At 41.5% G+C, this 24,311-nt stretch overlaps 1 protein-coding gene across 4 annotated transcripts in view; it reads left to right on the plus strand.

Moving 5' to 3' along the window:
* The window catches only part of Hr3 (Hormone receptor 3), a 586,730-nt gene that overhangs the window by 408,116 nt on the left and 154,303 nt on the right, over positions 1-24,311 (plus strand). The window contains exon 2 of one of the 4 annotated variants that reach the window (XM_067147645.2): positions 6,498-6,564. The exons of the other annotated variants lie outside the window; for them this stretch is intronic. The gene's annotated coding sequence lies outside the window, so the exon portion shown is untranslated. The remainder of the gene's footprint in view (positions 1-6,497; positions 6,565-24,311) is intronic. 4 annotated transcript variants of the gene reach the window in all.

The following is a 24,311-nucleotide window of genomic DNA, read 5'->3' on the forward strand; positions in this document are numbered from 1 at the left end:
ATTATATTATTGTTGTTGTAATACGTCTAAGTGCCTATCACTAAGCGTCAATTACGATCAGTTACGACAATAAGCAACCAATATAGCTCTAATTACTCTGCCATCAGGTAGAGAAAATTGGAACTCCAAAATTGACGCCAGGCAGTCTAAATGGCACCATACCAAACTGCTCACTTACACTAACTGAGACATTACTTTTTTTTTGCTAGTTGCCTTACGTCGCACCGACACAGATAGGTCTTATGGTGACGATGCGGTAGGATGGAGCTAGGAGTGGGAAGGAAGCGACCGTGGCCTTAGTTAAGGTACAGCCCCAGCATTTGCCTGGTGTGAACATGGGAAACCACGGAAAACCGTCTTCAGGGCTACAGACAATGGGGATCGAACCCACTATCTTCCGGATGGAAGCCCACAGCTGCGCGCCCCTAACCGCACGGCCAACTCGCCCGGTACATTACTTTTTACCATTATTATTATTATTATTATTATTATTATTATTATCATCATCATCATCATCAGTTACTGTGCTTGCCGAGCTACACGCCACTGTTGTATGCCCTTGACTCCACTTTGCTGGCCATGTTGTGCGTATGCCTCGACATCGCTTACCTCTAATGGCTACGATCTGGCCCTCGGAACGCTGGGAGCTATCATTTACCAACGTCCTGAAGCTTGATGAACTATCTTGGAGCGATACTGAAACACTTATGGAAGACAGATAGCGGTGGAGAGATTTCATCACCCGGTGTGCTAAACCGCACGAGAGGACCTAAGACCAAAGGTCAGTTATTGCACAATCATATATTAAAGTGCCATTCCTCAAGTGTCTGTTACTCCTCAATAATAATAATAATAATAATAATAATAATAATAATAATAATAATAATAATAATAATAATAATAATGGCCTCGGTTATCGAGTTACAGATCTTCTGAAGTGGTGTCATCTATGGCGCCTCCTGCTCAGTTTCCACAGTCTGATTGCGCCGCTGTCTAGCAATCAAAACAGAATTCTACTGGATGATTTCTAGAAGAAGAAAAAAGCCAGTCATCTCCACACGTGCCATGAAGGCCGTGGGAGTGGTGGGTGGTAAAAGCTTCCACTATCCGTAACCTCGGCACTTCGTGGGCTAGAGTAGTTAGCTTTACGACGACCGCCTTTGCCCCCAGGAATTAACCTGGTATTCATCTTTGGTGTAGGCTGAGTGAACCTTAGGGCCATGAAAACCTCTGGAAGTGGAAACCTCGTTTCTTAAATTTTTCGACGTTGTGACGGGAAATCGAACCCAGGACGGCTTCTGTGGCTGACTTAATTTATTTAACATGTGAAAAACAACTACACGGAGTGTCTAGACATTTTTACTATGCTTTACGCATGGAACACCTCAGCCGGGAAGAAACCCGCGAACATGGGGTCGAGCTCTCCACCGAGGCAGCATCAGTCAGTTGTTAAAATTTTTTGCCGTAAAGTGCTAGTCATCCATCAATTATAAAAAGCGATAAATCTTCGATAATCTAAGGGTCAATTACCTAATAATTATTGTCAAGTCATGCGATTAGGTGTCAAGCATCCAACAGCATTTGTTATCAATTTTTGTGCGAAAGACATCGAATTCCCGTCTGTTATAGCAGTCACGCTTTTATTTGGCAGTTACCTTCAGTTACCGTAAAGTCATGTGGTCAGGCGTCGTTAATCTAGGAACAATTTACTCGTCGGTTATTGTAAGGCTTTGAGTTAAGCGTCAGTCATTGAAGTGTGTCAGTCATTAATCCATCAAGCATCAATGATATTCATTTAGGGCAGTCGCACAGGTGGCAGATTCCCTATCAGTTATTTACCTTCGGAGCAAGTGGCCTCGCGGCTTGGGTCACGTAGCTGTCAGCTTGACAGGGGTGCGAAGATATGAGCTTGCATTCGGAAGATAGTGGGTTCGAGCCCCACTGTCGGCAGCCCTGAAGATGGTTTTCTGTGTTCTCCCATTTTCACACCAGGCAAATGTTGGGGCTGAATTTTAATTTAGGCCAGGTCAATTCCTTCCCAATCCTAGGCCTTTCCCATCCCATCGTCGCAATTTATCTTGATAAATTATTCCAATCCCTAATTCCTTTCCCTATAAATGAATATTTGCCCCAGTTTGTCCTCTTGAATTCCAACTTTTTCTGAAGATGGTTGTCCGTGGTTTCCCGTCTTCACACCAGAAAAATGCCGGGGCTATACCTTAATTAAGACCTCGGCCACTTCCCACTCCTAGCCCTTTCCTATCCCATCGTTGTCATAATACCTATCTGTGTCAGTGCGACGTAAACGTGGCTTGTAAAATAATTACCATTTGTTCGTCAAGTTAGTATTGTAGATCCACAGTATGCACTACGGCAGTGACTGGCAGGCTTCACCGTACCGAGCCGGCTCTCACTCCTTCCACATGAGGGATACAAAAAAGCTCTTAACTTGAGCTCCGATCTTCGTGACAGTAAAGTAATATATTATTCACACAGTCATGTTGTCAGTATTATTGAATGTCAGTACAGATTTGAAATTGCACCGAACGAATTGGATATGTGGGGCGCGCTGTGCAGCTTTAAACTTGCATTAGGGAGACGGTGGTTTCGGACTACACCAGTCGGCAACCCTGAAGATAGTTTTAGCGTGATTTCCCACTTTCTCACCAGGCAAATGTTGGGGATGTATCTTAATTAAGAGTGTTAGGATCATGGCCGTTGCCTTCCCTTGCCTAACCCATCTTCACCGAAAATCTAGCCTATATATTTAATACAGTTTTATAAACATAACAAGATTTACTACTACAAATTATTTTGCTGACTATCAAAGCGAAATTAATTTCCACATATCTACCAATGATAAATATTGCATGTCCTTTGGAAACTAATGTATTAACTTGTCTTTTCATATTTCTACTCATATAAGTTAGGTCATTACAAATTAGCGAACCGAAACTCAGATTTACAAGTTTTCAGAATGTTTATTCATACTGTCTTTAATCACACATTCAATTTTTGAATAAATTTCTGGCCATGTTTTAACCTCAGAATGAACTTCAGTCCTCGGCCAGTCTTGTACACCACTCTGAAAATAATACTCTGCTGCATGTCAACAATTGTAGCAGGCAAGTGCGTGACGTCACATACACCAGTTAACAGGCTGCGCCCTCACGAGCACAGTCCTTCTTGACCCGTCTACGACCGCTCACTGCACAAATGTACCGACCATCCAATTCGCAGTTACCCGTCAGTTATTGTGAAGTCATTATAATAACATAGGTTATCAAATACGATCTGATTAACATGTAAGTACACGACAGCACCTATAGATCGAGGACTGCACTGCACTGTCGCCTAGTCATAAACCTGCAAAGAAAAGTGTCGAAGATTTAGGTCAGACTTGTAGAGAAGGCTGTTTGCTCGAAGTCTGCAACAATGAATATGCATTTTTGTCACGTTCTGGTATTTAAACATGATGCACTGCCTCTATTATGTTTAATCACGTAGTGTAGTCTCTTCCCTGGGGAGTAATGCTGCGCACAGATATGAATACCACTCCCGTCCTCTTTAGCGAGAATATGCCGCGTGAAGTACTGTTCGTTGTAAGGCACGTTATCATACCATATATACCTAATGACGTAAAATGGAATGTAAATGGTGTATCTCACATTAGTCTGTTTGTCTGTTTGTTTATCTGTCTACGGCGTCCGGCTCCATGGCTAAATGGTTAGCGTGCTGGCCTTTGGCCACATGGGCCCCGGGTTCGATTCCCGGCAGGGTTGGGAATTTTAACCATCATTGGTTAATTTCTCTGGCACGGGGCTGGGTGTATGTGTTGTCTTAATCATCATTTCATCTTCATCACGACGCGCAGGGCACCTACGGGTGTCAAATCGAAAGACCTGCATCTGGCGAGCCGAACATGTCCTCGGACACTCCCGGCACTAAAAGCCATAGGCCTACACCATTTCATTTCATCTGTCTACGGCGATCTCCGAAAGTTGCAGATCCAAGTAATATTGGGAGATTCATTGCTTTATAATAGAACCTAGACTGGCCTTCAAAATTACCTCTAAGTCTACAGGGCATGTGACATCCAGTCTATTCATTTGTCATTTATTTTAGTGTACACAACCGCGAATTAAATAACACAAAAATCCCTGACGGAATTGTTGCGGTCGGCAGACAGAAAGTCGGTCAGTTAACAACACTATTTCGGACAGGTTTAATAATGGAGTTTGTCTCTTAGGGATGGACAACACGACGTGCAAATTAAATAATTGTAAAACATCCTGTGGTCTGTTATCTCCATGAAAATAATGTGGTAATGAGGCCATGATAGGCACGCCTATAGATTAGGGTGACCTTTCGTAAAAATAGGTGCATGTTCCCCCTCAAACAGATCACTAATTTAGTTCCGAAATATACTCAGTTAAGGGTAATGAAAATGTTTTTATTCTCAGCTTAGTATTCTCTCCACCTACCGGATATAGTTCTATGGACACTTAATGTGTAGGAGTCATGTGTTAGATTTCGAGCAGAAGGGATGAAATTCAGATGTAGTACGTGAAATAACTTATCACTCATTCACTAACTGATGAGATGGAGAATGACCTGGTATATTGTAAAGACTACCACAAAGGTGTGAGATATAATTCAACCGATATTTCATTATCTAAGAGTTCGACTCCTGCCAATTATTTTATTATTATAACACTACTAAAACCGATACAGATGAAACTTTGGATGAACAGAATTTTTTTAGAAACTGTCTAAGAGGTCTCTTCAAATGGGCGTTATAAAGTTATAAAGTTATAAAGTTATAAAGTTATAAATGGAGAAACACTAAGATGTAAATTTCCATTTCAACAATCTCGTTTAATTTGAAGATGATTTGTACCACCTTAGTGAGAAGCTAGCAACGAATTCACTCACTTGCTATCATTCAAGGACGTTAATAATAATAATAATAATAATAATAATAATAATAATAATAATAATAATAATAATAATAATAATAAACCAAACCAAACCCCATGGCACTACAGCCCTTGAAGGGCCTTAGCCTACCAAGCGACCGCTGCTCCGTCCGAAGGTCTGCAGATTACGAGGTATCGTGTGGTCAGCGCGACGAATCCTCTAGGCCGTTATTCTTGGCTTTCTAGACCGGACGACAATGAAATGGTGAATGGCTTTTAGTGCCGGGAGTGTCCAAGGACATGTTCGGCTCGCCAGATGCAGGTCTTTTGATTTGACTCCCGTAGGCGACCTGCGCGTCGTGATGAGGATGAAATGATGACGAAGAAGACACATACACCCAGCCCCCGTGCGAGGGGAATTAACCAATTATGGAATCGAACTCGGGACCCCTGTGACCAAAGGCAAGCACGCTAACCATTTAGCTATGGAGCTGGACACCGAATGATAATAATAATAATAATAATAATAATAATAATAATAATAATAATAATAATAATAATAATAAACTATAGAAAGAGAGATTTCTCAAATGTTTTAGAAATGGAAGGATTCCAAGGTAGAATGTAAAGGAACCGGTCCAAACTGGTGTGGTAAGAGAAGAATAAAGCATAGTGCAATGGTGAAGGAATACTGGAAAGATCGGAAGTGAAAACAACAAGGAAGGATGGGCATGAGGTCCCTAGGAGGCCTCATCATAAATATAATATAATAATAATAATAATAATAATAGTAATAATAATAACAATAATGTCCGGCTTCATGGCTGAATGGTCACTGATCTTAGATTCAGAGGGCCCTGGGTTCGATTCCAGATCGAGAATGCTTATGGTTAATTCCTCTGGTTCGGAGACCAGGTGTTTGAGTTCGACCTAATACACATCTCTTCATCTGCGTAAAACACACCACACTACCAACTAACACAGAAACACGCAATTGTGAATACATTCCTCCACATAGCGTTGGGCTAAATTCACATCGATTTCATGCCCCTATAAATTGGGAAAAATATATTTTTTTTATTATTATTAATGACGAATAATATTACAGTTATATTACTTTATCAATAATACTAACACAGGATGATGACTGTAATGATTGCCGAAACAACAAAGATGACTTTAAGAATACAGTACCGGCCGAGTTGGCCGTGCAATTAGAGGCGCGCACCTGTTAGCTTGCATCCGGGAGATAGTAGGTTCGAATCCCACTGTCGGCAGTCCTGAAGATGGTTTTCCGTGGTTTCCCATTTTGACACCAGGCCTGTACCTTAATTAAGGCCACGGCCGCTTCCTTCCCACTCCTAGCCCTTTCCTATCCCATCGTCGCCGTAAAACCTATCTGTGTCGGTGCTACATAAAACCAATAGCAAAAAAAGAAAAAAAGAAATACAGTAAGCTTACAATAAGAGGACATAGAAAATGGCATATGAAAAGAGAGATTTATTTACGTTACAGTGATTTAAATGTTTCTTGAAAACCAACTCCACAACTAAATATCAACGTCTCTTTTCTTTACAGGTAAGCAGAGTCTTTGGAATTTCCAGAAAAAAATCGTATATACTGTAAAGTATTCCCTGGCTATTCGGTGAGTATTAGAAATCAAATTACAGATACGCTGATAATTTTATTTTATTTTGTTTGACTCATCAAGCGCCATTTCTGAAAGTGTGTTTGAGCTCGGATGACTGCCAGTGGTTCACGACTAGGCCGGACCACCGTTTGGAGATATATGATTCGAATCTGGATTCTGACAGCGGCTATTCTTGGATTAGTTTCTTCATTTAATTTCTCAATGCTCATTCCAAACAGACCTATCGCGTAGTTGATGGGAGATAAAAACCAATAACATCAATTTTTACTGGTACCAATCGTAACAGTAACGAAATGTGCAAAGAAGAAATCTCAACCCTCCCTGGGGAAAAACTGAACAGGTGTCAAGAATGTAATAAGACGTTTTCGCGAAACAATCTAGGAAAGAACAAAAATAATAAACCTGCTCACCTGATGAGTTAAACTGAGCACTGCCTCTGCATTTCAGAAGGCCATAGCCCTTAGGGAATTTACAAGTCTATTTTTATTTTATTTTATTTTATTTTATTTTATTTTATTTTATTTTATTTTATTTTATTTTATTTCTCGTAAGAGTAGTTCGTAGCTGATAGTTCTACATGTGAACAAGAAGGATTTTCTCTTAATACTATTCCATTTGATTGGCGTGGGTTCCAATCGGGACCCTGTTATCGATTTTAATATTGATTTGATGCATAGGGGCGGGATGTTTCAGCCTCAGGTAACATACGTTAGAGCCGGGCTGAGTGGCTCAGACGGTTGAGGCGCTGGCCTTCTGACCCCAGACTGGCAGATTCAATCCTGGCTCAGTCCGGTGCTATTTGGAGGTGCTCAAATACGTCAGCCTCGTGTCAGTCGATTTACTGGCACGTAAAATAACTCCTACGGGACAAAATTCCGGCACCTTGGCGTCTCCGAAAACCATCAAAAGTAATTAGTGGGACGAAAATAAAATAACATTATTATTAAAATTGTTAGAGAAGTACGTTTAAATCTTATTCTAGCGTATTACGTGATTCCCAATTCAATTAAATATCTGCATATCAGCGAGCGTAGAGTGATGCGATGGGCCTAACTAATCATAATAATAATTGAGATGTCGAATTATAGAAAGGCATGCAGTACTGGCTAGTGAAATGAAATGAAATGCGTATGGCTTTTAGTGCCGGGTTGTGTCCGAAGACTGCGGCTCGCCAGGTGCAGGTCTTTTGATCTGACACCCGTAGGCGGCCTGCGCGTCATGATGAGGATGAAATGATGAAGACGGCACAGCGGAATTAACCATTTATGGTTAAAATTCTTGACGCTGCCGGAAATCGAACCCGGGACTTCTGTCACCAAAGGCCAGCACGCTAACCATTTAGCCACGGAGCCGGACAGTACTGGCTGGTGCTAAATATAGACCGTTTCGCACGGTTTTTAAAATTCATCTGACCTTCCCCAGTTGACTGTTGTGTGAACTGTCCCTTATCCAGGTACTTACTTGACCGATCCATGAACTGATCGGTAGTTGGAAGACGCCGTTTTTTAGTTGGACACATCGAGTTCGACTCCCGGATCGTAGTTCTCTCATCATTGTGACTATATCGGAAGAGCAGTCTGTTATGAGAGGCAACGAACTCGGTCATGATTCCAAATAATGTTACTGAAGGGTCGAGAGGAAAATGTAATTTCATTCTATGAAACGGAGAAAACCCATTTTTAACATTTCAGGCATGCACCAAAACGTTGAAGGCAAATAAACACATGACTATGGCATCTCAAACTCCTTCTCGACAAGAAAGTGATTTAGGCCTACAGGTTTCTTGCCTGGACTCTTCAACTGACGGATAATGGCGTGTGCGAAGCACGGGTTGAGTAGTGACGAGTAATAGAAAAAATCTAAACATTAATTTAAATGTTGTCAACATAACAGAGAATGCTCCTCTAGCGGAATAATAAGGGCTAACGCGCTCTCATTTATACTAATGATGTAGCGTTCTGAAACTAGAATGAACCACTTTCGTGCTGTTAACAGCGCAAAGAAAAGTGGCAGTGCGTAAATCCGATTATCTTCTTTGTGGAAGACATAGCAAAGAATATTAAAGAAAACTCCGAATGTTTAACATAGCTTGTTTTACAGTTCTTCTTCTTCTTCTTCTTCTTCTTCTTCTTCTTCTTCTTCTTCTGCCGAATCCTCACAGCAGGTTAGCGACCTTCAAGGAGTACTATTTCTATTTTGTGTTTCTCGTATCAAAGTTGTATCGTGGATATCGGAATTCCGTGTCCAGAATAATCGTCTCCACCGACGTCCAAGTTTCCCTTCCGTCTCACCGTATGTGATCGGTTGCATCAGGCTACATTTCTCCTTTCTGAATAAGTAACCGAAACAAGCTGTTTTCCAGGGTGGGACTACTCGTTGGTGACGTCGTCTACCCATACAATTTTGAACGTTCTACTTTACATCCACACTTCTAAAGGCCTGCATTCGGTTTTAAAGTGCGATTGAGGATAAATTGGATGACACTGCCTTCCTATTTTCAGATAGTCCGGCTCCATGGCTAAATGGTTAGCGTGCTGGCCTTTGGTCACAGGGCTCCCAAGTTCGATTCCCGTCAGGGTCGGAAATGTTAACTATCATTGGTTAATTTCTCTGGCACGAGGGCTGGGTGTATGTGTCGTCTTCGTCATCATTTCATCCGCATCACGGCGTGCAGGTCGCCTGCGGGAGTCAAATCAAAAGACCTGCACCTGGCGAGCCGAAGTTGTCCTCGGACACTCCCGGCACTAAAAGCCATACGCCATTTCATTTTATTTCATTTTCAAATACGTCATAAAATAGTCGTAGAACTTCTGTAGTAGTAATCCTGGTGGTGGTTGTGGAATTGTAAGTGTGTTGCTAATTGATTTCACACCTTGGTTGACGTTCACATATTGCTTAATTAAATAATTCATTCATTATTTATTTATTTACTTAATCTGTTCACCCTCCAGGTTTGGTTTTTACCTCGGACTCAGCGAGGGATCCCACCTCTACCGCCTCAAGGGCGGAGCGTGAGACTTTGGGCCGGGGGTTACAACCGGGTAGAATGACCAGTACCTCGCCCAGGCGGGCTAACTTAAAATGCTGAACAGGGGCCTTGTCGGGGGATGGGAAGATTGGAAGGGATAGACAAGGAAGAGGGAAGGAAGCGGCCGTGGCCTTAAGTAAGGTACCATCTCGGCATTTGCCTGGAGGAGAACTGGGAAACCACGGAAAACCACTTCGAGCATGGGTGAGGAGGGAATAGAACCCCTCTCTACTCAGTTCACCTCCCTAGGCTGAGTGGACCCCGTTCCAGCCCTCGTATCACTTTTCAAATTTCGTGGCAGAGCTGGGAATCGAACCCGCGCCTCCGGGGCTGGCAGCTAATCACACTAACCACTACACCACAGAGGCGGACATTATTTATTTATTTATTTATTTATTTATTTATTTATTTATTTATTTATTTATTTATTTATTTATTTATTTTGTTCCTAAGCCCACCTTATGGCCATGATCGTTAAGACATCGAGTTTATATGGTTTGACACCATGGTTAGCCAGTTCGAGTTCCGTTTGTCAGAGGAATTTTTACCTTCGGAATGTTGGCCGGTAAGGTAGGAGAAGTGGTCGTATACGATTTCTAATTACTACATTTCATACCAAAAGCCTGAATTAAATTCCAAACTTCTCCGCAGTGTTCATTTGGAGTGAGGGCATATGACGCTGTTGATGGTAATTCGTCCTTCGGATGGGGACGTTAAGCCTTCGGCAGGCAACTTGGTGCTGTTCAACATGAGTAGGTTATGTGTCGGCATAGGGTTTCACCCTCTCCCTCTCAGCTATCATATATCACGTTATTCACTTCATCTCTTTAACTCCCCTGATGAGGTTGACGTCAGGAAAAGCATCCGGTGCTAAAATCTCACTTCATACCAGACCCCGTGGAGAAACGGGGCATGAGTTGGACACACACACGTTTATTGCGTTCTTGTGCCTAATATTGAAGAACGCATATGCTGTGAGTACGAAATTCCGTCTTTAGTACGCTATTTCCTAGTATTAACCTGCAAATTCCGTGGTTTCATTGCTCAGTATTCTTCAGATACACTTGGTAATATTTCAACTTAATACATAACTAACAACTAAATGCTGACAATAAATCCAAAACTCCCAGGAGACTGATTACCTCGGATCGAGTAGGGGTATTTCAGTCGCCTTGACAATGAATACTGCAATGTATTCGAAACGTCGGCAAACTGTACGTGATATGCGTACAAGTACAACACGGTTCAACCCGGAAAATAAATTAAATAATACAATTCTCTGTGTTTCATTATTTTTTGTTTACAAATAAAGATGCCCTTCTGAAGCTTGTTTGTCTTCATTGGCATGTTTTGTCCGAAGAAACCAGGAAAAGCACTTTCTCACTAGCTCGAGGATGGCAGCGGATTGAAAAGTCTGCCAGTGTTGAAATATAAAATGAGTTACTCTTAACACAGGGTTCTAGTACGCATGCTGTTTGATCTCATTTCCATTTAGCTATTTGTGTTGGATCATCGGATGGTAGCGTTTGTTTGAACTCTATTTGAACGGTAATTGAATTTGCAGAAGAGTGGGAAGTAAACGCGATTTAATTTCCATTACAGATAGATGTTCCAGTCTCTTGACACCACTACCACACACACAGCCGGCACTCGCTCTTCACTCCATTTTCATACCTGTTCAGTCCTCGGATGAGGATTTAGAGACACTTCCTCCCGCAATACTCTGCGAAATGAGGAACCGCGGATAGGCTACATTGACTTTAAAAAGCTCGATCTCGCATATGATGTTATTACAGATGAATTAAACCTTTAATTGCTGTACTGAATGTATTAGGCTTGCCGATATTGAATTCTACAAAAAATATTTGTGCGGGAGGAAATAGTTCAAGTCCAGTCTAACCATAACACCTATAGAAGTATACTGTAGGTGTACTAGGTAAAAAGGTACAAACCTTGATAATGTCTTGCGTATCTAGGAATAAGAAGCCTACCGAGGAAAGTAACGTTAACTCCAATTTTATTTCCTAACAGTTAGGATTAACAGGCTTAATCACTTCCTAAAATCCGAAATGAAATTTTGAACTAAAGGTCCTACAGTTTTAAACATGGGAAAATTATGGAAAGATAATTTGTTCCTGATGTTCAAATAAGTTCATAAAACCAGCTAGCCCATAACTGATTGTCCGTCACCACTTCTGCCAGCATTAAAGACATATTTTAACTGTCTCTGCCAAAGTTATGTTCTAAAAAGAAAAATGGCCTTAATGATGTAAATTTGATTAGAATGTACAAAGTTAGTGTACGATTTGTTAGTTTCCCAGAGAGCTTGGATCTTTAGGCTACCAGCGTAATAAACAATGTAAGGAAAAGTCTTTTAACATATTTACCTCACTAGCAATAATCAGGAGGCGGAAGCCAGTACCAAGGTCATGGTGTAAAACAGTAGAAGTCTAAAATTCATCCGCTGTTGGTTCGATTCCACTCATGAGTATGGACGTTTGACTTGCCTAATTATGTATCCAGTTTTTTATGCAGTTGACTGATGTCTGTGAAGTCATAAGTCCGAAGGTTCGTTGAATCCTCAAGTAGCACCACCAGAAGTTATGCGGTTATTAGTAAACTGATAAGGAGGTACTAGAAAAGATGAGGAGCGAGGCAGTGTGCCATTGCATTAGCCAATTGGCCAGAACCTTCTATTGCAGCACGACTGGCCCAGTGAATAACGCGTTTTGTAATATCTGAACACACTAATTGTGCTCCAAATGTCCTTACTCAGCACCACCCATAATTTCCATACTGTCACGGCCACAAATGAGGTTGAGACTTGGGTGGAAGCTACATTTTCCTCTGGCCTGTGCCAAGTGAATGATACCAAAATACTGTAACCATCAATAAAAGCAACCAACCAGGATGACTTGATTGGCAGTGGTACTATCTCAGCATTCTGCTGAAGTCGTCTTTCTGTCAGTTGTCTTTCTGAGATTGAGTGTGCTAGGAGGGTTTGGATTCGAGTCCTTCAGGTCATCGCTCCCATCTAAAGGAGCAAGGATATTGATTTCCATGACATATTTTTATATACTTCATGTACTTTCTCGTGAAACATAGTGTAGGCCTACATAGCCTGTGCCTACTATCTTTATAGGAATTTTAATAATTATGTTATTGGCTTTACGTCTCACTCACTACTATTTTATGGTTTTCGAAGATGTCGAGGTGCCGGATTTCATTCCCTCAGGACTTTCTTTACGTGCCACTAAATCTACCACCGGATTGAGCCAGGATCGAACCTGCCAGGTTGTGGTCTATAGGATTTTTATATTACAGTCTGTGCACTCTCAGAGAAACTTCTACAATCTCCTCTTGCCACTGAAGTCCAGTATGTTTATATGTTTAAGATTAACTAGAGACGTTCTGTTTGACCGCATACGTAATAGCTTCTTTTCGTTCACTGGCTGGAAGTGGCTGGAATATCATAAAGGACAGTTCTTTTATAGCTAAAATATATTAAGAAGACTGTTCTTTCATTGGTAAAATGACCATCTCGTTCTACAACTGTAAATGGTTCCGCATGCTCGTTCGTTGTGACATTATGACCCTACAGGTCAGCGGAGGTTCGTTGTGGATCGGGGTACGTCACGATCTGAACACGCTGCGACCTACGAGGACATTTATAATAATAATAATAATAATAATAATAATAATAATAATAATAATAATAATAATAATACCTGGCGAGTTGGCCGTGCGGTTAGGAGCGCGCAACTGTGAGCTCGCATCCGGGAGATAATGGGTTCGAATCCCACTGTCGGCAGCTCTGAAGATGGTTTTCCGTGGTTTCCCATTTTCACACCAGGCAAATGCTGGGGCTGTACCTTAATTAAGGCCACCGCCGCTTCCTTCCCATTCCTAGGCCTTTCCTGTCCCATCGTCGCCATAAGACCTATCTGTGTGGGTGCGACATAAAGCAAATATCAATAATAATAATAATAATAATAATAATAATAATAATAATAATAATAATAATAATAATAATAATAATAATAATAATAATGTGGTATTGTACCATCAATTAACCCACTAAAGGAATGGGATGGGCAGGGAACATACCTAAAACACCCGAGATAGCGTGCGCTTGCAGTGAAACCTCATCTCCAAGTGGTAAGCCAATACTTACCATCCCAGATCTGACCAGTTTACCGCCGAAGCAATTCAGGGTACACGTTAGTTCACGCAGAGGCAGATACAGTTCGACGCTCGCGGTGTGATGTAATTGGGTAGATATTTACTCTGAGGATGTGGTATCGAATCCCAGTTTAGGAGGTCAACAATTGACACGTGGCACGTTAAACATCTCATTTGAGAATAATCCCACACTCCGTCGTTTCTAAATAATGTTATACTCTAGATTCAAGAGGGACTAAACCACTACGTTGAAGTGTTACTGGTTTTACGTTTCACAGACTTCTTTTTACGGATTTGTCCCTACAAGTTCTTTTGCGTGCCATTCAGTCTATTAACATGAGAATGGCGCAAATTGCACGTACCAGCTAGAAGACTGAACTAAGATCAAACTGCCATCTAGGGGTCAAAGAACCAGCCACCGGTTCCTCTGTTTGACTATTCTTCTTTTCGTATTCAACGGGGCGAGTTGGCCGTGCGGTTAGGAGCGCGCAGCTGTGAGCTTGCATTCGGGTGATGGTGGGTTCGAACCCCACTGTCGGCAGCCCTGAAAATGGTTTTCCGTGGTTTCCCCATTTTCGCACCAGGCAAATGCTGGGGCTGTACCTTAATGAAGGCCACGACCGCTTTCTTCCCATTTCTAGGCCTTTCCTGTCCCATCGTCGCCATAAGACCTATCTGTGTTGGTGCGACGTAAAGCAACTAGCAAAAAAATTCTTATTCTTCCTCTTTAGTAATAGTAGTAGTAGTAGTAGTAGTAGTATACCCAGAAGGGCGTTTGTTTCATTACCCGTGAGGTAGTTGAAACATTTATACGCAAATCCACTGAGCGAATGGCTACCTGGTTTGAGTCACGTAGCTGCAAGCTTGTATTAGGGAAATAGTGGGTTCGAAACCCACTGTTGGAAACCCTGAGGATGGTTTTCCGCGGTTTCCCATTTCCACACCAGACAATGCTGGGGCTGTACTTTAATTAAAGCCACGGCCGCTTTCTTCCCAATCCTAGCATTTCCCACCCTTGTGTCGCCGAAAACATTGAAAGTGTTCGTGCGAGAAAAACCATTACCAAAAAGAAAAAAAAGAAACCTTTCACTGAGACGTAAAACAAATGGTGAAGAAAGTCTTCCACTACCTATTGGAGGTCTTCACCTTCCACTCTTCCAGAAGCCTTCGTGGCCAAACCAGAGATGTCCTTAGTTTTAATGTCATTAGCTCAATCGTTGCTACATATTCAAATCTCAGCAGAGTTGATTAGATACCGACGCCTGAAATTGCAGCCTACTGGCACATTAAAAAATAACCCTTTCATGGCAAAATTTGCGAACTCTGGCTTTTCTAAAGCTCGATAGCAGTTACAAGAATGGAAAAGCACGCGACATTGAAGTATTACTGAAGGAAGGCGATGTAAATATGCACCTTTCCCTTTAACGATTAAAAATCCTCAAAGAATATACTGGAAAATTGTCATTCGATAAAGCAACCAGTATTCTAAAGTTAGTAATTTATAGATTCAGAGCTACTGTGTAGACACGAGTTGCTTATTAAGAATCGTGATGTATCCGTCACGAAGAGCATGCCCGATATTACTTGAGCAATGATTGATGTTCTTACATTTAGGGTTATGCATAAAACAGTATTCAATTCACCGTGACATCACGAACTTATTGTAACATCGCTAGTCGCTACGCCGATCATACAGCACTTTGTAACAGAAAGAATAATATTGCTAAAAGAGGAGTTCATTGACAAAGGTTACCGCTCAGTAATCACTGGGTATTGTTTTCTTCAAGGACCATTTACTCTTCAGGTTTCGTTCATTGCCTTTGTCACACAGTGCTGATAATGTCCTGTTGTCTAAGGCGCGTTTTATAGAGTTGCTGACCCGAAATTGCCCTGTTAATACCACTGAAGAATGAGGTATTATTATTATTAGTATTATTATTATTATTATTATTAGTATTATCATTATTTTATTAATTCGTTATGCCCAAATAGCGAACTTATTCAGCACACTGTTTCCTCTCTTCTTCCCAATATCTGTTCATCCGTTCCTTGAGTTTCTTTCTACGTTGCTTTTCTCTTTCTGTGTCTTTTTGTTTAGGTGTTTCGGCAAATTTGTTAGTTTATAATGGTTGTGCAGTATGTTCTTTCTTGTATCTTTTCTTCGTTAATACCAGTTTCTTATAGATTTTTGTTTATTTCTACTAGCCAATTGTGGTTCTTCGGGAATAGTGTTACGTTTATAAGTTTTTTCTAGTGGTTTAACGTCGCAGTAACACATCAAAGGTTTTTGGCGACGCAAGGTTGGGAAAGGACTGGGGTTGGTAAAGTAGCATCCATGTCCAATTAAGGTACAGCCTTGGTGTGAAAATGGGAAACCACGCTAAACCATCTTCAGGACTACCGACGGTGTTTAGAATTTTCGTTGTTAGCCTATTGTTATCCATTTGGAGTGGGGAGGGGGCATCTGAAATTTTACGTTACGAAACTACCGTCCCAAATGTGTGACTGAAGTGTAGGCTAATCTAGCAACCGTGCAGGCTGTGATGTTAAGGTATGGATGGGTAGCCACACAATGTTACCTAGCAACCGTGCAGGCTGTGATGTTAAGGTATGGATGGATAGCCAGACAGTGTTACCTAGCAACCGGGCAGGCTGTGATGTAAGGTAAGGATGTATAGCCAGACAGTGTTACCTAGTAACCGTGCAGGCTGCGATGTAAGGTATGGATGGATAGCCAGACAGTGTTACCTAGCAACCGGGCAGGCTGTGATGTAAGGTAAGGATGTATAGCCAGACAGTGTTACCTAGTAACCGTGCAGGCTGCGATGTAAGGTATGGATGGATAGCCAGACAGTGTTACCTAGTAACCGTGCAGGCTGCAATGTAAGGTATGGATGGATATCCAGACAGTGTTACCTGGTAACCGTGCAGGCTATATCGTAGGGCTGGTGGTCATCCGGCAGCCGTTGATGGAAGGCCATGATCGAGAGACATATTTATGATCCTTTGATTTTCGGAAAGGAAAAAGTGGTTTCAATTTTATATAAATAAAAGAACTACCGTGCAAATATCCTCAACATTTTTTGAATTACAATGAAAACCATTTGTGAAACTGAAAGTTAGGCTACTGCAGAGTGGCACGTAGCAAGTGAAATACATGACATAGAGGAACATATCCTTTGAAAAAAAAGGAAATAATGATTTTATCTTCACATTAAGGAGGACATAATATTCTATAAAGAACTAAATAATTAGAAATAAAATTGTAGTTCCCCTTTCTCTTTCGAGAAGAATACGGACATAGAGCTGTCGCATTTAAAACACCACCGAATGTCACTGACCTTTGGCGGGATTAGGAACAGGACAGTGCCCACCACACTGCACCATTGGGATTGGCCACTTAATAGGGCATACAGTAGACTCCCCTTGGCTGGGTACCTGTCAGTGTATTCATTCATAATACTTGGTGTGTGTGGAAGAGGAAGTCTGTAGAGAAAGCCTGCCAGGAGGCAGACACTCTCCACGGGTGGTTACCTAACAAGATTCGCCAACGTTTCAATTACACGCCAGCAAAGAACTTTTTTCTATTATTTTTCTTCAAAAAGAAAACGTAATAAACTGTGGTTGTGTGTGTTGTTAGAGTACGAGAAATAACAACAGAGCATATGAGGTAATGTCTATCTAGCGTAAGTAATTATAATGTAGACGTAGTGAAACGGTCTCTTTACTTCACAAACTTCAGCACAAAGAACGACGAGGAAAGACAGTTGGAGGAAGAAGACATCAGGAGTTAAATGCTGTTCGATTCTTTCGGTGGTCATAGTGTTCATTTGCTGTCTAGGTGTTTAGTCGCCATGTCTCGAACTTTTTCGTGGAATCATGGTCTAGAACATTTCCAAACTAACAACAATACCTCGCGACATCCACAGTTGTTCTTCCTTAGGAGAACAGTCGTAGATTATAGATGAAGAGTCCATGAATATGGAAATGTTAAAGTAGTTATGAGTAAGATCTCAGGATGCTTCTATGTATTTTTCTGCTTCATATAGGTGGCTAGAAACGTTACCGTATATCTCAACTTTTCTTACAAGTTGCTTTACGTCGCACCGACACAGATATGTATTATTGCGACGATGGGATAGGAAGGTCTAGGAGTGGAAAGGAAGCGACCCTTGCCTTAAGGTACATCCCAGCCCCAACATTTGCGTGGTGTGAAAATGGGAAACCACGGACAACCATCTTCAGGGCTGCCAACAGTAGGGTTTGAATCCACTATCCCGAATGCAAGCTCACAGCTGATAAAAATTGTCCTTGCACTAGTTAACGTCATATTAGCTTCCAGCATCACTTTTAACTATTCCTCACAAACCACAAATGCCGTATTGCACAGTTTGTGTATTCCTTGTATTAGGCAGCCTCCGAGTGGAATAAGATTTTGAAAAACAAATAATTGCACGAAATTCGAGATACAGACTATTTTTTTTTTTTTTTTGCTTCAAGGGATGAAATGTTTGCTTCGAGAAATCAAGAAATTCGTGTAATCGAATTTCGAGTAGTAGAGAAATAAATACACGTGAAGAATAGGACAAACGGTCAGGAAATTTAAGCTACTTTGAGATAATGAAAATTCGAGTACTGGGGGTTCGAGATATCGAGGTTCGAGGTATCGAGGTTCGACTGTATGCCCTTCAGTAAAATATTAAATGGTAGAAAAAATACCATGCGCTTATTCTTTTCTTGAGTGATTATACATGACATATAATTGTATTCTTTCCCTTCTAGCTTCCATTGTTTCCCACTCGATTTTTCCTAGCATTCCAGACACAGGATTTGGTTACATTTTATATCAATCTTATACTGTAGGTCGTGGAAATCTCCCCACAAGAAACAACACTAAAATGAGGAACGTCCCATGTTAGTATTGTCGGACGAGGATCGTATTTGTGCCTTCTCTACAATAGACTACAAAGGCACAAAACATTTGACATCATTTCTTAAAAATATTTTTTCTGGAATCTTCCCTAGAGCAGCGTCAGAACTCATTCATTATCGTCTCGCCTTTCATAAGAACACGCTATCACAGCACGCGGCACATTAGTTAGCATCTCACAAGAAAGACATAATCACAAAAACCGGTTCTGAGAATCGAATCCATGTTGAAATAAGTCATTTACCGTGAGATAAGATCGTCTTAGAAACTTGTCTTCACAGCCTCTGGGTTCGGTACTAGTTAAGTAACGAGAAACAGGTTGAACAGTTGATTAGAAACGGTTAAGTAGTCATTCCACCTTCTAAGGAGATTGAAGAATGCTCATTTTTAACCAAGTAATATGGCAATTAAAACAGTTATGACTTATAGCGGACTCACCTGTTGGAGTCAATCGTTTCTAGGTTACAAGATCGGCAACATTTCTCAACAACAAGAAGACAGTCGTCGCAACATAAACCCTCTACTGCGGTGGAAATAACTTTTAACATTTTTACTGTCACAAGGAATGAAGTGCTGGACAAATATTATTGTAATATATAGTAACCTGAAAATATTTTGGCTTTAAAAACACTGTTTAACACTATTTAAAATATCTCGTGAACAGTGTTCAGTCCAGCATTTGGAAGGGCCATTTCAATATTGATCTCAATTCTATGAATTTAGAATGAAACTGCTGAAACAACTTGTTCTCCAGCTCCATTACAATTGATTACTGTCTATTTTTCAAGGGTTTTCTGGTGTAAATGTATACCTCGTTTATATCAGGATAATTCAAAATTGATAGAAGTCCTCTCAAACAACCGAGCGAGTTGGTGGGTTTCGAATTCCACCATCGGCAACACTGAAGACAGTTTTCCGTGGTTTCCTATTTTTATGCCAGGCAAATGCTAGGGCTGTAACTTAATTAAGGCCATAGCCACTACCTTCTCAATTCTAGCTCTTTTCCATCCACACATCGCGGAAAATTCGGAAGTTCAAGCCACTCACTCATTGGTATACGCATGCACAGGAATGGTGTACCGACATAAACAATCAACACTTCCTCACTCCAGTGTTAAAAAGGAGAGGAGGGAGTGAAGCGGTAGTGTTGAAGGCCACTTCAGTACCTGAAAATGGAAAGGAATTGAACGGGTATAATAGTACTGAAGGCACAGTGTGTATCCACCACTGTGCCCATTTCGATCAGAACAAAGTCTTGTAGCAGGCTGTCTATCTGCAGCAATGAGTTAAGTGAGAAGGTGGGGGATTACAATGTTTTGTTTATATCGGGGCACCATTTCTATGCATGCGTGTACACAGTTGCTACATGCACTGCTTCTCCAAACATCTTTCTTATACAGCCACTGCATGTAACACACGTGAAGCAGAAACATGACAACAGCTCGCGGTTTGAGCACCCACTAGGTGATTGGACATCGGAGTGGACTTGTATACCTAGTCTCTTATCGAGTTTCCAGTTTAGATTGACTCACACTGGTTACTGTTCGAATATCACCCACTACGATCGAGCAGCAATGAGTCTGGTTTGAGTCTGTCCAGACTCGTTCATTTGTGAGTTTGTGTCTGTTCGTTCTAGCAGCAGGCTCGTTTACTGACCGAATTAGCTGGGTAGTCGAAGTGAAGAAAGAATGAGCTCCTATTCCATCACAACACGGCTCTAGCACCGTATGGGGCTTCAGTACTGTGGTGTAGAGACTGCATTTGCCATGTTATGTGTTCGAACTGGGCTGATAAATGGGATTATTATTATTATTATTATTATTATTATTATTATTATTATTATTATTATTATTATTATTATTATTATTTCTCAGTCCGTTTACCTTCCAGGGTTGGTTTACCCCTCCGACTCAGTGAGGGATTCCACGTCTACCGCCTCGCCTCAAGTGCAGTGTCCTGGAGCGTGAAACGTTTGGGTTAGGGGATAAAACTGGGAAGGAGGACCAGTACCTCGCCCAGGCGTCCTCATCTGCTATGCTGAACAGGGGTCTTGTGGAGGGATGGGACGATTAGGAGGGATAGACAAGGAAGAGGGAAGGAAGCGGCCATGGCCTTAAGTTAGGTACCGTCCTGGCATTTGCCTGGAGGAAAAGTGGGAAACCACTGAAAACCACTTCGAGGATGTCTGAGGTGGGATTCGAACCCCGCTCTACTCAGTTGACCTCCGGAGGGTGAGTAGACCCGTTGCAGCTCTCGTACCACTTTCCAAATTTCGTGGCAGAGCTGGGAATCAAACCCGGGCCTTCGGGGGAGGGGGTGGTAGCTAATCACACTAACCACTACATCACAGAGGCGGATATTATTATTATTATTATTATTATTATTATTATTATTATTATTATTATTATTATTATTATTATTATTATTATTATTATTAAGCATTGCTGGTAAAGAAAGTAAACGCGTGTCCTCGTCCCGAGGTGATGCAGCTCTTTTCAGGCTATCTGCATGCGTCATTTTAACCACATACCAGCCTTCCTGCCATTCTTAAATTTCTGGCAGTACCGAGAATCGAACCCGAGCCTCCCAGAACGGTTACGCTACGGAGACGGACAGTATTACTGGTGATTGATGTCCTCTGTCTTAATAAGTAGGCCTACCTTTAGGATCCCGTTCCTCCGTTGACGATGTTGTATGTAAGAAAGAAGGCCTGGTAACACTTTACGACCATGTCTTGACGTTTGTTATAACTTTCTAGTTATCTTCGAGTCGAGGAAAGGTGTAATTTGTTTTTAATGGTTAACTACGACGGAACCATTGCCAGGCTTGCTGACCCGTTTTGTGGTCTATCCCGTTTCCAACTCTCATTTCTTCGTTGCTGTTCCGTTCCTGTTTCAAAGAAGACAGGCCCATAACAGACTGGCTTGCGTGAGTTGTCATAACTCCTTTTCTTTTCTCGGGCAGGAAACAGTGAACGGAATATTATTCACTTTACATATGTAGATTGTTTTACGTGACTTGCTTAAGTCCGACACTGCCGAAGATTTCTAAACTATTATTCTTTACAGTCACTTAGTTGGTTCTTTGTGAGGAAATCACGGGCTTACGGCCGGCCCCATGGCTAAATGGTTAGCGTGGTGACCTTTGGTTCCAGGGGTTCGAGGTTTGATTCCTGGTCCAGTCGGGGATTTTAACTTTCAGTAGTCAATTCCTATGTCTCGGGGGCTGGGTGTTTGTGACGTTTTCAGCATTAGATTTCATCTTAGATAGGACCCCATCCACACAGACGCGCAGGTCGCCTTTATGGCGTCAAATGGGAAGACCTGCACCAGGCCTCTCCGAAGGCCACACGGGCATACACGGACTTAAGTGATTGTATCGTGCTATTAATTATTTAACTATAAACAATAACACCGAGCAAACTTTATAACTTACGTTACAGATGCTTCTTTTCCCAACATTCCGTGTAATATTTTATTTGCATTTCAAGATTAAAATTCGTTGGGCGAGCTGGCCGTGCGGTTAGGGGCGCGTGACTGTGAGCTTGCATTCGGGAGATAGTGGGTTAGAATCCCACTGTCGGCAGTGCTGAAGATGGTTTTCCATGGTTTCCCATTTTCACACCAGGCTGTACCTTAATTAAGGCCATGGACGCTTCCTTCCAGCTCCTAGGCCTTTCCTATCCCATCGTCGTCATAAGACCTATCTGAGTCGGTTCGACGTAACGCCACTAGCAAAAAAAATCGTTATAGTCGCTTAAGTGCGGCCAGTATCTAGTATTCGGGAGATAGTAGCTTCGAACCCTACTGTCGGCAGCGCTGAAGATGGTTTTCCATGGTTTCCCATTTTCACACCAGGCAAATGCGGGGGCTGTACCTTAATAAAAAGGCCACGGCTGCTTCCTTCCCACTCCTAGCCCTTCCCTGTCCCATCGTCGCCATAAGACCTATCTGTGTTGATGCGACGTAAAGCAACTAGAAATAATAATAATAATAATAATAATAATAATAATAATAATAATAATAATAATAAAGTCGTTATACTAACAGGCTAGGAGTTCTAAATATTGCCACCCAATTCAAATTTCGATGTAATAAGCTGAATACATTATGATCAAAAGCTCAGAATACTACGCAGTATACAGCATACTTTATGAACCAATAAGAACATAGACTGTCGGACTGAGCGACTCAAGTGGGGGAGTGCTGGCCTCCGAGACCAAGTTGGCGGGTTCGATATTAGCTCAATGTAGTGGTATTTGAAGATGCTCAGATATACCACTTTCGTGTTTGCGGATTTGCGGGGATGCCAAGGTACCGGAATTTTATCCAGAAGGAGTTACTATTGGTCGTTAATTAAGTGAAAATACAGTAAATTTCTCGCTAAATTTTCTGGAATTCAGTTCTGAAATAAACAATAATTTATTTCCGGGCATAATTTGTTGAACTAAACATTGGATTTTCTGTCTTATTCTTGTTTTTTATGCTCCAAAAATAACAAATCTTAATTATTCAGCTATCATCATGAATTGTAATTACGCTGTTAAAATGTTCAATATTTTCCACTGCATACAGTAAAACTACGTTCCATACAGGTACGTTACGAACAGATACTTTCATAATATGTTTCTCGTAGGACCATGTACTATTTTCTTTAACACCAGTTTCCCAATATACACGGGTTTCGCCGTGAGCAGGTTTCGCTGTGTATGATAAATAAATAAATAAATAAATAAATAAATAAATAAATAAATAAATGCCTCATCCAAATCTAGACATTGACCATCTAGTCATTGCCCTCAGCTAGGTAAGGGCTCGCCAATCAGGTATCCTGAGTCGGAATTTTCTTGCGGTAGAGTGGCCGGTTCCTTACCACTTCTCCTTTAGCTTCCCGCTGTAGGTGGGGATGGTAGAATATATTCATAGTATCCTCTGCCTGTCGTAAGGGGCGACTAAAAGGGAAACCAGGGGCTCTGAACTTGGGAGCATTCTGTTGTTATCTTATGACTCACATGGTTGGGCCTATTAGGTTTGCGTGGACTAGAAGTCTTACTTTCACGCCTTTCGTGGCCCTTCCCCTTATCTGGTCGATACCTTCATTTTACGAAGGATCGGACATCTTCCTTTTTCTCTTCCGGGGAGGGGTTGTATTGATTGCTATAGCTTTCACCATTACATTCTTCCAGTTCATCTCTGTATTAAAAGGATGTCAAGCTTATGTGTACCTAAAAATGGGAAGCGCCCAGGAAACCAACAGGAGAATTAAATATATGACTATGAAATGTCAGTTTCCCAATTGTACTTCCTCTTAAAACAATAACCACCACCACCTCCTTTTCTATCCAACAGCCCGTGAGCTACACATCAAACTGCCTTCTTTTTAATCGCATGCTTCAGCTGCCGAGTTTCAGCTTCTTACGGCCTGACATTAGGCAGTCTGCCTAGCAATTTCCACATTCCGATTGTGCTGCTATCTAGCAACGAAAGCAGATTTCTACAAGACGGCTCCTGTGGTTCAGTTAATTTAATTTTATTGGATGGCGCTGAGTGCGCCACCAGAGAACTTTAACATAACCATGGCATACGTTGCCAGAATATTTGA

Source organism: Anabrus simplex, chromosome 5 (genome assembly GCF_040414725.1).
Source record: "Anabrus simplex isolate iqAnaSimp1 chromosome 5, ASM4041472v1, whole genome shotgun sequence".
Lineage (NCBI taxonomy): Eukaryota > Metazoa > Arthropoda > Insecta > Orthoptera > Tettigoniidae > Anabrus > Anabrus simplex.